This window comes from Zalophus californianus, chromosome 5, assembly GCF_009762305.2.
Source record: "Zalophus californianus isolate mZalCal1 chromosome 5, mZalCal1.pri.v2, whole genome shotgun sequence".
Taxonomy (NCBI): Eukaryota; Metazoa; Chordata; class Mammalia; order Carnivora; family Otariidae; genus Zalophus; species Zalophus californianus.
The window spans coordinates 84,843,393-84,861,542 of record NC_045599.1 but is presented as its reverse complement, the minus strand read 5'-3'; the positions used below and the strand labels follow the sequence as shown (position 1 = coordinate 84,861,542).

At 38.9% G+C, this 18,150-nt stretch overlaps 1 protein-coding gene across 6 annotated transcripts in view; it reads right to left on the bottom strand.

Annotated features, from left to right (window-relative positions):
- Window positions 1-18,150, bottom strand: part of FER (FER tyrosine kinase) — a 449,342-nt gene that overhangs the window by 412,386 nt on the left and 18,806 nt on the right. For 4 of the 6 annotated variants that reach the window (XR_003522180.2, XM_027606297.2, XM_027606295.2 and 1 more), the window contains exon 1: window positions 14,328-14,426. The exons of 1 other annotated variant lie outside the window; for it this stretch is intronic. The gene's annotated coding sequence lies outside the window, so the exon portion shown is untranslated. Of the gene's footprint in view, window positions 1-14,327; window positions 14,432-18,150 lie in introns of those variants that run through there. One more of the 6 variants, XM_027606298.2, reaches the window with a different exon arrangement.

Below are 18,150 nucleotides of genomic sequence, written 5' to 3'. Positions count from 1 at the left end.
ACCATGGAGACAGGAATGATTGACTGCTTTTCCCTGGAGCTCTCAGCTCGGGGCTGGAGATTAGGAGGCTGCCATTTTCATTCTCATCCTCTAAAGCTGCGCAGAAAGCCTTTAGGAAACAAAAGCCACTTAGGGCAATCCAAAGTCACTTACACTTAGCCTGGCCCCCTGGGAATGGGGGTGCAATTCCACCAGGGGCAAAGACACCTGAGAATCAGTGCAACAGGCCCCTCCCCCAGAAGACTGGCAAGAACATATGGCTAAGACCAAGTTTACCCATCACACAGAACTGCAAAACTCCAGTGCTAGGGGAAAATAGTATTAGAATTCATGGTTTTTTTCTCATGGTTCTTTAGTCTTTCATTTTTTATTTTTTTTTTCGCTTTTTCAACCAATATCTTATTTTATCAACTCTAAGTCTTTTTTAACTTTCATTTTTACAGTTACGTTCTATCCTTTCATTGTATTTAATTTTTTTCTTTTGTTTTTTTTTTAAGATTTTATTTATTTACTTGACACAGAAAGAGAGAGGGAGAGAGCAGCACAAGCAGGGGCAGCAGCAGACGGAGAGGGAGAAGCAGGCTTTCCGCTGAGCAGGGAGCCCGATGTGGGGCTCGATCCCAGGACCCCGGGATCATGACCCGAGCCGAAAGCAGCCGCTTAACCAACTGAGCCACCCAGGCGCCCCTAATTTTCTTTTTTTATATATATGGGTTTTTTTCCTTTACAATTTTGTGATGTAGTTTCTTCTAACAACCTGACCAAAATACACCAAGAATCTAGTGTATTGCTTCTGTTCTCTTCACCTATTTATATTCTTTTTTGTCTTTTCATTTTTACAGTTACATTCTATCCTTTCATTGTATTTAATTTTATTTTTGTACATATATAAGTTTTTCTTTCTTTATTATTTTGGGATCTAGTTTTCTAACAAACAGACCAAAATACACACAGGATCCAGTGTATTGCACTGTTCTGTTCACCTGATTATATTCTCTTTTTATTTTTTTTTATTTTTTTCAGTTTCAAGTCTCTTCTGATTTGTTTAGTGTATATTTCTCTGGGGCCATTTTAGTATTTTGTTCTCTCATTCATCTATTCTTCTCTGGACAGAATGACAAGATGGAAAAACTCCCCTCAAAAAAGAGAACAAGAGGGCACCTGGGTGGCTCAGTTGGTTAAGCGGCTGCCTTCAGCTCAGGTCATGATCCTGGAGTCCCTGGATCGAGTCTTGCATCGGGCTCCCTGCTCGGCGGGGAGTCTGCTTCTACCTCTGACCCTCCCCCCGTCATGTGCCCTCTCTCTCATTCTCTCTCTCTCAAATAGATAAAATCTTTAAAAAAAAAAAAAAAAGAAAACGAGGCAGTACTGACTGGCCAGGGACCTAATCAGTATGGATATAAGTAAAATGCTGGAATTAGAATACAGAATAACGATTATAAAGATACTAGCTGAGCAGGGGTGCCTGGATGGCTCAGTCGGTTAAGTGTCTGCCTTCAGCTCAGGTCATGATCCCAGGGTCCTGGGATCGAGCCCCACATCAGGCTCCCTGCCCAGTGGGGAGCCTTCTTCTCCCTCTCCCTCTGCCCCTCCCCCTGCTTGCACGCTCTCTCTCTCTTTCACTCACTTGCTCTCTATCTCAAATAAATAAAATCTTTCAAGAAAAAAAAAGATACTAGCTGGGCTTGAAAAAAGAATAGAAGACATCAGAGAATCCTTTTCAGGAGGAATAAAAGAACTAAAATCTAATCAAGTTGAAATAAAAAAGGCTATCAATGAGATGCAATAAAAAAGGGAGGCTCTAATTGCTAGGATAAATGAGGCAGAAGAGAGAATTAGTGATATAGAAGATAAAATGATGGAAAATAAGGAAGCTGAAAAAAAGAGAGATAAACAACTACTGGATCATGAGGAGAGAATCTGAGAGATTAAGTGATATCATAAAGCAAAATATTAGAATAACTGGGATCCCAGAAGAAGAGAAAAGAAAGGGGGAGGGGCAGAAGGTATAATGGAGCATATTATAGCTGAGAACTTCTCTAATCTGGGAAAGGAAACAGGCATTCAAGTCCAGGAAGCACTGAGAACCCCCCTCAAAATCAATAAAAATAGGTCAACATCTCAAAATATAACAGGGAAAAATAAAACAAGACGAAATCAGAGAGGGAGACAAACCATAAGAGACTCTTAATCATAGGAAACAAACTGAGGGTTGCTGGAGGGAGGGAGGAAGGGTATGGGGTAACTGGGTGATGGACATTAAGGAGGGTGCATGATGTAATGAGAGTGATGTATTCTGAGACTGATGAATCACTGAACTCTAACTCTGAAACTAATAATGCACCATATGTTAATTAATTGAACTTAAAGTTTAAAAAAAATAATAAATTTTAAAAAGAGAAAAGACAAAGCAGAAAAAGGTAACAAGAAGTATGAGAAAGGTAGGCAATTACAAACTGATGTTAATTGATCAAAGACTTAGAACATGGTATTTGAGCCAGGACCTAAGGGAGATAACAACGGAAATCATATGGATATCTGGATAAGAGCACCAGGGTAACACTAAGTGTGAAGCACTTATTTAAGGACAAGTAAGGAGGCCTGCATGGTAGAAACAATAGAAAACTCTTTGAGTTCAGAGAAAGATCTTGCATGAGGGAGGAAGAGCAGGACCACAAAAACTAGCTCATTATGAGGTCTTGAACTTCTACTCTGAGTTACATGGGAAGCCACTGCAAGATTCTGAGGAAAGAAATTATCTCTTGCTTTTTAAAAGGATGACACTAATATTCTGAGGCTAATTTCCTGAGAGCCAAAGTAGTAGCAGGGAGCCTTGTTAGGAGTTAAACAGAAGAGAGGACAGATGGTGTTGAACCAGAGTGAACCCCAAACAGAGGTGGTGAGAACTCGGTCAGATTTCATATATATTTTGAAGCCAACAAAATATGCTGAATTATTGTGTGGTAGAAATAAAAGAAAAAGAGTCAAGGATAACTTCAAGGTTTGGGGTCTGATCAAAAACAAGGATGGAGGTGCCACTTACAGATACGGGAAGGATTAATTTTTTTAACTAGGTTTCTACCACTACAGTCTAAAAGAAGCCTGACAAATATAAAATTTATGCCAGAAATCAGGCAATAAAAGTTACATCCCTATAAGGTGGAACTGAGTCAATAGTAGAAAGTGGAGGGTATTTGGTATCCCTCTATTGTAGAATGAGAAGTCAGCAATCCTTAATAGGCAAAGCAGCTAGTAAACTACCACCTCTTGTAAATTGGACTATGTGCCTACCAAGGATGGAACTACAGGATATTTATTAAAAAATGTTAGGATGTTGGTATATTGTCAACTATGCAGCAGTCTTCAGTAAGTTCATTCAAAAAAGAAGCACACTTTGAGTGAAGTCCTTTTTTTTTTTTTAGATTTTATTTATTTATTTGAGAGACAGAGAGAGTACAAGCAGGGGAAGCAGCAGAGGGAGAGGGAGAAGCAGGCTCCCTGCTAAGCAAGGAGCCTGCCGCCGCCGCCATGGAGCTTGATCCCAGGACACCGGGATCATGACCCGAACTGAAGGCAGACGCTTAACCGACTGAGCCACTCAGGCCCCTCGAGTGAAGTCTTAATAAAAGAAAATCCTTTAAGTATTTCATTACAAATCCAAGATGGCTGATAATCTTGCAATTTATGGGGATGAAAATTAAATATCCCTAAAGTAAAATTAGAACATTTAACCACACAAAAACAAAATATGAGAGAAGCCTAATGCTCCAGGCTCATCCCCAAGCATCCTAGCAAAGAAGATATTTACCCATCATAAAGAACTATCCACAGGGTGCCTGGGTGGCTCAGTGGTTGAGCGTCTGACTCCTGGTTTCAGCTCAGGTCATGAGATCAAGCCTCGTGTCTGGCTCAGCACTCAGCAGTGGGTCTGCTTGAGATTCCCTTTCTCCCTCTCCCTTTGCCCCTCCCCCCACTCATGTTTTTTTTCTCTCTCTCTCTCTCTCTAAAATACATAAATCTTTAAAAAAAAAAAAAAAGAACTATCCACTGTGACACATCCTGGAAGTAGGGACAAATTAGCTCTGAGTTATTACCTAGAGAAGCTGCTCTCAATGGCTAGAAAGAGAAACCAACAAGAAAACTGAGAAACCTAGGATCTGCATGGTTTCTCAACCTCAGTACTACTGGCAAATTCTCTGTTGTAGGAGGCTGTCCTGTCCGTTGTAGGATGTTTAACAGTATTATTGGGTTCTACCTACACGATGCTAGCAACATCTACCTACTTCCCTGTCCCAGCCTCTCATTATGACAACAAAACTATCTCCACACGCTGCCAAATGTCCCCTGAGGTAAGAACTGCCCCATGATGTGGAACCACTGGGTTACAGTGATGGACAAATTGTTTAGAGGCATATCAGGCAATGATTTGATTCAAGAACTAGGATTCAGACTTTAGGTACTTGAGAGAAGTAGATCAAATGCAAATAAATAAAACACTAAATTTATAAAAAGCTGTATTGCTTAAGAAACTCCCAACCATTCCCAACAAAGATTTGTTACTGTTCAACCCCTAAGATAGCTCCTGGGACTCCAAAACCTCAAAACAGAAAGTGAGTTGTTGAGGAAATGCAGTCCCCAGTACAAGAATCTCTCAATGCTCATCTTGGCTGTAACTAGGAGAAAAGAAAACAAAAAAGACCTTCCCAGGTGGTAGAACCAAAGAAAGCCATATTGGCTAATCAAAAATCTTCTTCCACTGCCAGGGCAAAGAGTCCTTGCCACACCTGTCCAATGAAATATGCACATGTCATGGAATGGAAAATCTCTGTGCATTGTTTCTCCTTTTTCTCTTTTCTAATTGAGAGTTTTTATTATCTTTATGCTATTTTTCTTCTACCACTGAACACAGGCTTTATTACAATTAGTTATATTTATCATTTAAACTTAAGTTCCTAGACCCAAGGTTACCTATTCAAACAGAACTGAGAGAAATCACCCAGAGACCTTAGACTTAAAGTTAGATGCAGTATTTAAATGAGTCTTTGAGTTGCTTTCCTTCGCTGGGGGGCAGGTGGTAAATGCACTGGAAGTTGTTAAGTGAAAAATTTACATTAAGTCAGGTAAGGGCATTTTTTTCAAGGTTATATATGTGTGGAAGGACATGTATGCACATTGGAATCTCTTGGTTATGCTTGTCCAGCATCCACTGGTCACATTGCAGTCTTTCTTTCAGTGACATCAGTCCACATGATTCAGACCATGTGACTGACAATACTTCCTCTTCCCAGTGCCAGCATGCAGTACCTGGATCCAGATGACCACAGACATCAAGGATGAAAACATGACCCCATTCATTCAATGAGATGTAATCCCAGGACTTATATTAAAACTATGGGTCAGAGAAACGTTTTTTATGTTGGGTCTGCTAAACTGGAAGATTGTAAGCCTAGAGCCATCAGAGGGCTCCACATGGAGAAAATCTACCTGAAAGTACCTGTAACACAAGAGAAAGCCACTGAGTATGTCAAGAGACCATTGTTTGAACCTTTAAAACCATCTGCATTTGAAGAAGCACACCCCTGTTTGAGCGGCCTAAGCTAGTATGGGTTTGATCTCATGCAACTGAAGGAACTGAAAATTTTCATATTTATCATCAGTTATCAGATAAACTGATAGCTGATTTTCAAATGAAAAAAAAACTAAAGCTGTAAGAGTTAAATTATTTGCCTAAATTTATACAACAAATTACTGGTATAGATTCAACCCTAGGTGGGTCTGGTTCTAATATGAATGCTCTTTCCATATATCATACTCTCTTTCAGGAAAACAGTCTGAAATTTCTCTTTATAATTATCTGGAGCCATAAGGTAAGTCCTTACATGGAGTGAGTATTCTATTAACATTTGTGGCATGACCAAAAAAGTATGAGTCATATGTCCTCCTGCTCTCTCTCCCACTCCTGTACAACCCACCTCGTATGTTACACGGAACATTTCTGAATTATTTTTATAATGTAGACCAACTTAAGGACATGTCTATTTCTTTACCACCTTCACCCTCCTCCAAAAACTGTATTACTATATAAAATAGCAAGTGTCTCTAAGCCAAGCCACTTCAATCCTAGAATGCCAGTTCCAGCCATAGGGTAAATCAAACCATAGGCTCCAAAGCACAAAAGAGAAATCAGAACCTTAGAAAGAACCCATTACCAAGGTCTAGCTACTCTTCTGTAATAATTAATTGTGAAAGTCAGAAGAAGATACCTATAAGTGTGGATACTGCTATTCAAGTTAATATTTTAAGATATTTGTAAGAACTACATCAACTTGCAAAAAGTAGCAGCTATTTATAAACAGTCAAATCTCTTTCAAGTATTATTAAGGGTGACAGAGAAGGGAAGTGAGACAGGATTTATGAATATAAGATCCCTGACATTTTCAAGAAATCTGTCTAAAACCATGAGAATTTTTGACAGAGCTGGAATACTCAGTAACAATGCTTCACAAGTCAACTTTTGTTTTCCTAGGAGGTGTGGTGGATTGATTCACAATCAGGTCAAAGACTCAGCTGGATTCAACATTCCATTTTTACACTTACTCAAAAATATCTACTTTCCGGCTAACATCTACCACTTTCTTAGACTACTTTTTCTTTATTTCTAGGAGCTGATTTTTTTTTTCAGGAAATTTTTTTTATAAAGAAAGAATGTTTCATCACTTGACAAAAGTTATAATATAGGACAACCTCAAACAGAAAATAAAGCCAAGACAAGACATAAACATTGGGCAGTTAGCTAGGGTCATGCATATATGAGGGTCTCACTTCCAATAACAATTATTTGAAGCAAAACTGCAAATATTTCAACATGACCTTTAGAATCACTCCCAGATAGTTGAAACTGCTGTCAAATCCAGGACTGCTAATGGTTTATTATAGATATTTACCATTTGCATTTATTTCAGGTTTAGCATATAAAAAAAAACTAAGTTCAAACCCCAGTTAACACTTTATAGCTGGGTCTTCTTGGATATAGGTTGTGACCTGACATTGGTTTCAGATCACAAAGAGAAAAAACAAGCTATCCAATTTACAGAGTTGTCAAGAAAATCAAAACAAATGCATAAAAAGTGTCTAACACTTTCAGCAGGCACCAAATATTAAAAGCCCCTCCCCCATAACAGTATCTGAATCCATGTAATTTACTCAAAAACTTTTACTGACAGAAAGTGTTTCTACCTTGAAGTTTGAAATGTTCAAGAGGGGAGAAAAAAAGTAATACATACGAACAAATAATTATAACACAACATTATATTATTTATACATATATACACGTACTTGTATATATCAGTTAGAGAAAGAAATCAGTTCCGTGCTTTCTAAAAATTTTCTGTTATATATAAACCTGGATAACTATCCTACAGGGGCACCTGGGTGGCTCAATTGGTTAAGCATCTGCCTTCGGCTCAGGTCATGATCCTGGAGTCCTGGGATTGAGCCCCACATTGGGCTCCCTACTCAGCTGGGGGTCTATTTCTCCCTCTCCCTCTGCTCCTTCCTCCTGCTCATGCAGTCTCTCTCTCTCTCTCTCTCTCTCAAAAATAAATAAGTAAAATTTAAAAAAAAAAGATCCTACACTTTGTCCAATGTAACTTTATAAATAATTGGAATAGTAATCCAACAAGTTGCCATTAATAATTATCTGAGACAACTGCATTGTTTAGATCCCTTTAATTACTTTACTATTGCCAATTTATTCAATACATAGAAAGCTAAAAGGCCTCACAAAGTGATGGTGCTTAACCAGAATATATACACTTAGAGTAAATTTAGAATGGATATGAAATGTGGCAGTGACTGGATCTGCATCGTTGGTAAGACTACCATAAACCACAGATTCCACACTGAAAAAGAAAGGTGTTGCCTGAAAATGTTTCCTTTCCTCCTAGAAAATCTGAAAAACCTTAATGAAAGTTGAAATGATGGTTAACCTGTATAAGAAAGTATATAAAAAGCATGTGATTCTGAAGGAAATTTAGTTCAAGAGAAAGTGAGGACACTGTATAAACATTTTCATGAAGTAAGGGGTGGTACAGCGACTAGGGTAGATACTGATCCAGTTATTATCCAAACTGAATATTGGTAAGAGTCAAATGCATTTTCCTTTTTGTAACATGAAATTAACAAAATAGCCCTAACCAACTAACAAGAGAAGCTGGGGAAGTCCTGCCAAGCTGGACACTCAAAGAGCAGAAAGGACACAAACTACAGAAGTGTTCAACTCCAAAGACAACATACCCAAGAAACAGCAGCAAGTGTTAGGCACTGCAGTGACCAAGAACTAACTCTTCATCTTTGTGACAATGCAGCAGCCTTTGTGATCAAATCAGAAATACTCTTGTTCTGCAAACCCCAGGACACAAGAGTCAAAAATAGGAACCTTTCCTGTAATATATACTAATGATGTAATGCAAAATTATCCAGACTTCATTTTAGAAGCAAAAAAATTATTTAACAATAGAATTGTTAAGGGGGTCTGAAGGGATCACTTAAAATTTTTAATTAAATTTTACTGTATTTTATGGAGATAGTTGTATCCTAGATCCACAAAGCTCTGGAGAAAATACCACTTGTTAATGTTGAGGGGTCAATAAGCATAGGTTTTCTAAGTTTTCACCTCTATCTGTATATTATATATAAAACATCCATCCAGTATGACCTATTTAAAAGCACAGCAATGTAATTTCAAAGATACTTTTCTGAATGAACCAGTGTAAAGAGCATTTTTATACACTAAACACCTAGAATATAAATACTCTAGAATTAAGGGCTTCCCCTTCTCCTAAAACCATTTGTCCTGCAGTGCCTGGGTGGCTCAGTAGGTTAAGCATCTGCCTTTTACTCAGGTCATGATCTCAGAGTCCCTGGGATTGAGACTCCTGTTGGGCTCCCTGCTCAGCAGGATGTCTGCTTCTCCCTCTCCCTCTGCTGCTCCCCCTTCTTGTTCTGTCTCTCTCTCTCTCTTGCTGTCAAAAAAATAAATAAAATCTTTTAAAAAAATAAATAAAACCATTTGTCCCACTACAGAAATACTTTTTCTGCAAGTAAAATAATTTATACCGGAAAACTTCAATATTTCTAGAATTCATATTATTTTATTTACAATAAAGACCATGGAGTTATGGCTCACATATTTTTAAATGTTCATTATCAGTTACTCTGATTTTTGAATGTAAGACTCTTCATTATCAGTTACATAAAATTAATACAGTAATCTTTTCTTCTGTAGCATTACAAGACAGACAAGTGAAGAGGCCTTTGTTTCAGGAAAATGTAGAAGTAACTTGGGTCTCAACACTAGTACTGTAAGGTGTGTCTCAAGGATTATCAACTACTAATAATAGTTATACACATTTTTAAATGACTTGCTTTCCCTGAGACATCAGAATAGATTCAAATTTATCCCCATAATGATGTCACTCTTAGTCATTTCCATTCTGATACGCTTTCTTGCATGGGGATTGGGTGAGATGGAATTACACATAGCATGCTCGGAAACTGCACATTAGAATATGTCACATATGTAAATATCTCATACTTGAGTCAGAAAAAAATTGAGACTCACTGACTTAGATACAAAATTTTGTTTTATTGCCAGATAAGACATAAAAACTATGTGGTCCAACTCCTAACTCTTTATACAGTTCAGTGTGTGTTTCATGATACCCTGGTCCGTGCATTTAAATTATAAGTGAGTGCTTTTTAGGAATTAGAATCCTACACTTATAGAACACACATTTTGAAATGGGGATATTTATAAAATAATGGTCCCTAAAGAATAATCATACACATTAGTAGTAGCAGGAAAAGATTCACGTAAGAGTTTTAAGTACTATTACCCCTGAAAATAAAGTTTAAGTTTTAAACAGGTTAAGTAAATGCGGTTTAAGGAAGGGCGGAATATTAGAGATTTAAGAAAGTAACATTTAGCTTTTCTATACCACTTTTAAGCAAATATTTGTGGTTAAAATGAAAGGAATTTTGGGAAACCATCCACCAACAGATGATAATCTAAGGTGGAAGAAAAATAATTCAGGAATTCAGACAAACTAGACATATTTTGAGGTAAAAAGCATTTAAAGTGATTTTCCAATTATCCCTACTGAGACATAGCAATTGAAGAACTATAAAAGAGCAGCTAATAGGAGATAATACTAATTATTTCCTTTGTACAAATACAAATGTCATTTGATTTACTTAATGTACATTACTGAATATCCAAAGTCTAAAATTTGGGGACTTTTAGGATGGTAGAATAAACACAGAAATACTAGGAGAGAGAAAATTAAAGCTACCACATAGGGAACTGAATATGAAAGTTGAGGACTTCCTAAATTCAGACACTTTACCTAGATTGTCTCATTCTTCTTCATGACAACCTTGTGAGGCAATCTTATCATCCTCATTTTACAGATGAGGAAACTATGATTTAAAGAGATTACATAACTTGCCCAAGATCCCACAGAAGAAAATTCTGATTTGTGACTGAAACCCAATTAGCTTAGCTCGAAAAGAAATGAATCTTCTTTCACTACACCCTGCAACCTGGCAAAAAAACACCTCTATTAAAAATTTTAGCATTTTAATTAAAACTGTCAAAAGGAGGAAATGATATCAAGCTTATAGTAAGTGATGATATACAGACTAAATATTAGTCATTGTTTGATAAGTATATATATTTAAGAAATAATTCCAAGTCATCCATGACATTTAATTTTATAAAACTAAATATCTAATATCCCCAAAATGGAGAAATCTGAAAATTCTTGTAGAAAGGCACTAAGTAAACTTCATCTGACCTAGATATTTTGAACACAAAGAAAAAACTTGAGAGGTCCCATATTTTGTCAGCCATACAGCAGTTTCACATGGGTAACTAGGATTATATTTATACTTATAATTAGAAGAAGTGGGAAATTGCTTGTCTGATTTCTTTTGTTCTGACTCTAATCTGTCCTCTATTTATTCTTTTCCATTTCTCCTCCAGATCTTGGAGCCCTCTTCTAAATTACAGTAACAAAGTTTCAAGTTCAGGAACTGCAAGTTTAGGTGCAGGTGCAGATATACTGCAATAAAGACCACAGTACTGCTATGATTGGTAGAGTGTTACAGACGAAACAAAAGTTTCAGTAATTTTCCAAAGTATTAACTATCATGGAATTATTGGTGACTTTTCTTCTCTTCTTTTGTTGTTGTTCTTGTTATTGTTTTAATATAAGCTCTACACCCAAACGTGGGGCTTGAACTCATAGCCCGGAGATCAAGAGTCCCATGCTCTACTGACTGAGCCAGCCAGGCACCCCATCTTCTCTATAGTCTATTTAGCTGATTTAACTTTTATAAAAAAAGATAAAAATAGTAAAGAAAGAAGAAAAGAGGGAGGGAGGCAGGTAAAAAAAACTGGGCCTTCAATTAAAAAATATTAAACATTTTATTCCTTTTGAAGTTCTAAAACTATGACCTGCTTGTTCTTTTTAATCTCTCAGGTGGTGTGGTAAATTAACCATACATAAGCATGCCAAAGTCAAATGAGACATGGAGAAATAATATCAAGGCAATCTAAGATCTATAAATTCTGAGACATAGTTCTTAATTTCAATATTTAAGAAATTAGTTATATAAATAAGCTAAGAATGAAAAACAAATTTAGGGTATACTAAAACTGAAAAGCAGGATTCAAATACTTACAGAAGAATGCAGAAATTTCCTAAGTATGGAAAAATTACAAATATACACATATGTGAACTTATACCCATTTATTATTCTTTTATTATAAACTAAATTTCTGTGTTAAAACATTCTTTTAGCAACACCATGAAACAACACCCAAATAGTTGAGTCCTATCAAAATACTGAGTTAAATGTTTCTAGATAATTACTTCATTTTCCATGAAATAGTTCTACTAAAACTTCCCATTTAGAGGCTTTCTTTTTCCATTACAAAAATATACTTATTCCAAAACAACATGCATAAGATTGATCCAACCTATTGTTTGTTACTGAAACACTGAATAATCGATAAAATACTAATAATCGAAACAATGAATAATCGAAAAAGTCCTTTAGACCTGTTTTCAAAAGAAGATGCTCATTCAAAGATCAAGTATAAAACTATCATCTACTAGTACAGGAGTCCAATTTTAAAACAAGCTTTTATTTGTATAACAAGTTCATTTGATTTCTTTTTTTTTTCTTATTACCAAAATGCAACTTACTCATCTGGGCCTTGATGTACAAACATGACTTCCTACTCACTCACAAGATTGCTTTGTAAGTCTCATGGAAATTAAATTACTATAGTTTTTATAAACATTATTTCCATCTGCAAAGAGAAATTAAGCTCTTACGATATTTTGGTATGTTATATATTTATGCTGGTTTTCAAACTTGATCATTTCAGTTCCCCTTTTCCTTTATATTTACTATCTGTAACAGCTATCCGGGAAATGTTATTGCTGTGTAGATGGTTGGGTAGCTACTGTACAATTCAACCTTACTTCATTGTTTGAAAATTTTCATACATAGTAAAATAAAGGAGAAAATAAAATGGCAGCTTGGAAGTTCACAGACCAGAGTTATAACTATGTAATAGTTGAAGATGAAATGAAAGTGATTTGTCTACCAAAAGTGTGAATTCTTACTTCCAAACTACTGACGTCAACCTTAGTGCAGAAGCTGCATTAACTGGTCCCTAATTTTACCTGGGATCTATTTAATGCTGCCTACCATTAGTGCAGAAGAGAAACAGATCTTGACCAAAGGCCATTCAGGGGAAACGAAAAAAAAAAAAAGGGCAGGTAAAAGGTTTCCAAGTATGCCTACATACTCTCTTAATATAGTCTCAGTACCTTTGGAAGTATAGTTCCCTTGGTTCAAGAGTACTAGCAAAAAAGATTACTGGATTACAAGGCTACATTCAGCCTTCCTTTGCATTCTGACAAATGAGTGGTTCTTGAATATTTCTTTCTAAAGACTACACAGGTATACCGAGACTACAACACTACACTCTTGAAATAATTACATAATGCAAGGGGTTTTTTTTAATCCTATTCCCATTCCATAGGTTAAAAAGTGTTTTCTAGTCTTTTATCACTAAAATAGTTTTGGTTTTTTACTGGTTTTCCCGTAACACTTTTATACATAGTGACTCCACTGGGGAAATTGTTTTATTAACTTAGAATACCTGGAGAAAGAGGAAAATGGTACTACTGCACCTTTCGAGCAGTTAAATGTCAAAGTGACAGACCACTATGAATGTATGCAGCTTTTTTTTTTTAACCATTAGGGCGAACGAAAATGAAAGACTAACAGCCTTAATAAGCTATTAGATTTGGGACTGCACTGCACTGGAAATCAAGATCACAAATGTACAAAGTAAAAAACGACAACTTCACAGTTAATTTGTGCACAACGTAGCCGGCCCGGCTCTACCAACACCAACACAATTATCGTTTCAGAAAGTTGATACCGAGAAGACTCTGAGGCAGAAAACTAACCCAGAGGTGCCTCGAAACACCTCCTCAACCCTAAATGGCCAAGAGAGTACAGAGCAGAAACTGCCCCGGTTGCATGAGCTTCACACTTAACAGTTTTTCTCTTGACTACGTCTTGGGGGTCACCTCTGGCCAAGACAGGAGCAGGGATCGAAGGTGGGGGATAAAAGCGGGAGGTCGGGAGGCTGATGCTCGGGACGGGCTGCGCGGGTCAAGGGGGACTTCAGGGCCCAAGAGGTAGGATGGGATTGAGGGAACACCTAGGGGTTGGGGGTGGCCGCCCCAGCCCGAGGGCTGCGCCAGGAGAGGAGCGCTAGAAGACAAGGGGGTGCGGGCGTGATGGGCGGTGCCCAATAGCACCGCTTAACTCCGCCCCACATCCCGCAGCCCACCGACCCGGCGACGGGGCGGGGCCGCTGCGCCCGCCTCAACCCTTTCGCGCCGGCACCCGCCCCCTCAGCCTCCAGTCCCGGGTTGGTGGGAGGGGCCTGCCTCGCCGGGCTGGGTGTGCAGCCTGGCCCGAGCCCCAACCAAGAATGCTCTGCCGCGGGTGGAGGACGGGCGGGAGACCCTGCAGCCTGCGGCGGGAGTAGGGGTGGCCGAGGGCGGAGGAAGAGCCTTCGGCGCAGCCGCCGCAGCCAGGTCTGAGTCCCAGGCGCCCCCCTGCGGGCAGGGAGTGTTGCCCCCGTTCTCCGCTTGCCTGCCCTCCTCTTCCCCCCTCCCTCGGCGTTGCCCCGGGCAACAGCGCCAGCCGCCGGCGGCGCGAAACTCACCTACCTAGAACCTGACAAGCAGGAGCCCCTCAGACCCGGGAGCCAGTCGCCACCCCGCGTCACGGGGGCTGCCACAGCCAATAGGCGCCGCTGTCACGAGCCTCTGCGGCCAATCAAACTGCACTCCGGTCTTCGGGCACCCTCGAGGCCCCAGCCAATGGGCACGAGCTAGAGGCGGGAGCTGCCGCCCGGCCCCCAACCCCCTCCTCCCCCACCTCCCAGGAGGCGGGGCGCGGCCGATTGGCCCTGGACCCGGTAGAGGTGGGATTCGGGCTCCAGGCCAGGTGGGCGCGCGCGGACCCGGGGCTGCGGGCGCGGCGAAAGGGGGCGTGGACCTGTGGCTGCCGCCCTCTGGGTCCGCTACCCAGCTCGGGTGGGGTCTCAAGGTCCTCCTGTTCGTACTGCCCTCCTGGTCCCTGTGACCCCGCTCCTCTACTCGGCGTCCAGGGCTGCGGGGGTGGGAGTGAGGGCGGGATGGGGCCGGAGGCGGACGGCGGCGTCACAGGAAACTTTGGGAGGCTCGCCTGGCCGCGACCGGGAAGTGGCCGGGCCGGGGGTGATAAGCAGGGGCCGTCTGGAAGGGACTACCCGGCCGGTCCGCAGCCGGAAAGGAATTCGGAGGGTGGGGGCGGAGTCGTGATTAAAATGTTAAGTGTGCCCGCGGGGTGCTGGGCGATCCCGGGTGCTGAAATCTCAAAGAACGGAAGCCGCTTTGGGGCCGTGACCCCGCACCCCTGAATACGCACTTTTCACCCTCAAAATCATTCACCTTTTCCTGTAATATTTTAGTTGCATCAACTATAACATTGATACTTTTAGAATGGTTTTCGGCTAAGGCAGGAACTGTGTCTTTCTCATTCCTGTAATTCCCAGTGCCTGAGACTGTCTTTTTTAAAAAAGAGGGTTAGACACTCAATGCTGGAATTGGGATGGATGTTGTTAAGCGTACAGCAGGTCCTGCGAGTGGTCCCCTGTAATGATAAGCCCTTACCTCTTCCAGAGGCTAGAATGCGCGAAGAACCCAAATTGGTTTGCTCTTCCGGTGAGGATTGTTTCGGAAGCGTCCTTCCCCAAAAGAACTTAGTGGAAAATGAGTAATGTGAGCTAAACAAAGATAATTAGGTGATCTGTAACAGTATGATAGGTGTTATTAGTCATTATTCGACGGTGTGTTCCTATAGCCGTCTTTTTAAGGCATTGTATCCTGTACATTGGTTGAACCACATTCTTTGCTTGGGGCAAATTAATGGCAACCCCATCTCCACCCTCCCCCTCTAAAACTTTTGAATTACGTGGAAGCCAAAGAAGAATGGTGAATATTTTTTTTTCAACAGTGTTAGTTGTTTAACCGTAGTGAACAGCTCTACACATAAATCTTAAATTGGACTTTTCTTGTCCGCTGTTTCAAAGTCAAAAGAAAGCAAAACATGCTGTAAAGACAAAAAAAAAAAAAAAAATTAAGAGGCTTAATTCTTCCTCTAAAAGATGTGAGAAGGGATTCCCCTCTCTCAGAACATTTGTCTTAGAAAACCTGTAATTGTTGAATACATTCTTATTTCTTTGAATTGTATATACATCCTCTTTAAAACTAGTTAGGTCTCTGTCAGCTAATGTTTTGTCAGCTTTACATTCCAGGAATGTCTTTAAAGACTTGGGAGATATCAAGATATCACTCTGAAATGTGAACATCAAGAGACATACCAGCCCCCAGAAATGGATAAAGAAAATGTGATATATAATTATAGATATCTACATAGGCAGATGCACGTACACCCAATGAGATACGATTCAGCCAGAAAAAAAAGAATGAAATCTTGTCACTTGCAACCTTGAGGATGGACCTTGATGACATTGTGCTAAGTGAAATAAGTCAGGCAGAGAAAGACAAATACCTTACTTTATGTGGAATCTTAAAAAAAAAAAAAAACTCACAGATTGATCGTTGGGGGTAGAACGGAAATGGATGAAGGGGATCAAAAGGCACAAACTTCCAGTTACAAAATAAATATGCCATGGGGATGTAACATACATCATGGTGACTATAGTAAGAATACTAGATTGCACATTTGAAAGTTGCTAAGGTAGAAAATCTTAGGAGTCCTCATCCCAAGTGGAAAAAAAAAGACAAACTCATGTAACTATACAGTTTCAGATGTGAACTGTACTTATCATGGTGATCCTTTTGCAATATATACAAATACTGAATCATGTTGTACACCTGAAACCAATATTATGTCAATTATACTGCCATAAAAAGCAAAGGGAAATAACTTTCCATGGGAAACTAAGATTCTAACTTCAGTGGGCAAATCACTCCAACTTGCTAAACTACCTTCCGTCATAAAGATACGAGAAGGTTGTTTTTCCTCTGGACAAAGCTAATTAGTTAACACAGATGTTCACCCCAATTACAAAATGAAATTAAGATGAATTTCGCACGCAAATGGTATTGTCAAGGCCTCTTATTTGAGAACTGGTTCTTGAAAACGTACGTAATGCGTTGTATTTGCTTGGGTATACAAAGGGGTGAAATTTCTGTCTTTACAATCTCTTTCCTAATTGCCTATAATGCACATCACATTCTGGTTTAATGCTGTGTTTTATTCCTTCATTACTTTGTGGAGAGGATTTCTGAGTTGGGAGAAGATTTTGTTTTTAATCCTATTTTCCTGTATACTTATGCCCAAACTATTGAGACTAGGAAGCTAAGGAAAATTGTTATGTTTTAGTTTTTAATTTGTTCTCAAAAATGATCTCAGATGATACTAACTGCTGAATTACAAATACATTTTAATAGAATCAGAAATGATAACAAGGTTAATGTTTGGTATGTATTTTGTAGTGACTGCTAACTGCACAAACTAAGCATGTGTGAATAAACATCTTAAAATGGAAATTAATTTTCTGTGAATATTAAATGTTGTGATATATATCATGTCAATATAAATGAAATCCATGAATGTGCATTAAATAGTTAGGTAAAGCCAAAATAACAGCTTTGGGGATTGCTCCGCCGAGGCATATCTTTTCCAAGACCCTGAGGATTTCTCTGTCTTTATACAAAGGGAATCTAAATCTAGAAAGATGTGTTTGGTAAATTAGTTATTACATATTTGGAGAAAGTAGTTTCAAATAAAAGTCTAATGGTGAATTAGAATGGTTTGATATACATTGTGTGTGTGCCTGTTTATATGTTTATAAGGAACTCAAATCTCTGAAAACAGTAAGAATCTTTCCAGTTCATCAACAATTTTCTTGGCTCTCACCTATTCACTCAAGAAACTTAAAAACTGCTTGCCATATGCCAAGCATTGTGCTAAGAAATGCAATTTTGAGTGAATGTACTTGAAGTAAATGAATGTGGTAAAAACCTATACTTTTGAAGCTGAAAAAAGCAATTACAGCAAATCCAGTTTAAATTTCCCATCTGTTTTAGTTATCACTTTGCATTGCAACAAATTTAATAAACACTTGATTTCATCTGATTTCAAAAATACTGTGCAACTTTTCTTACATCTTGTAAAGTAGGGAAAGTATGGAAGAATAAAGGAAAATAATTTCCTGTCTATGTGATCCATAGGCTTTATAAAATACTAGACACCCCCACAGGGCCTGGAGGGATATGTATCTTAGTTGAAGTTGTTAGCATAGGATTAAGAGACTCTTCTGTCATTAAAATTTAGATCTATACCAAGTACTACCAAGACTTTTAAAATGCCACAGCACTGCCTAGCTATAGATAAAAAAATCCTTAGTATAGATTCCATTTTACCAAATACCAATTTTTGTCTGTTCTAATAACATTAGTTACCTGGAAAAATGAATAC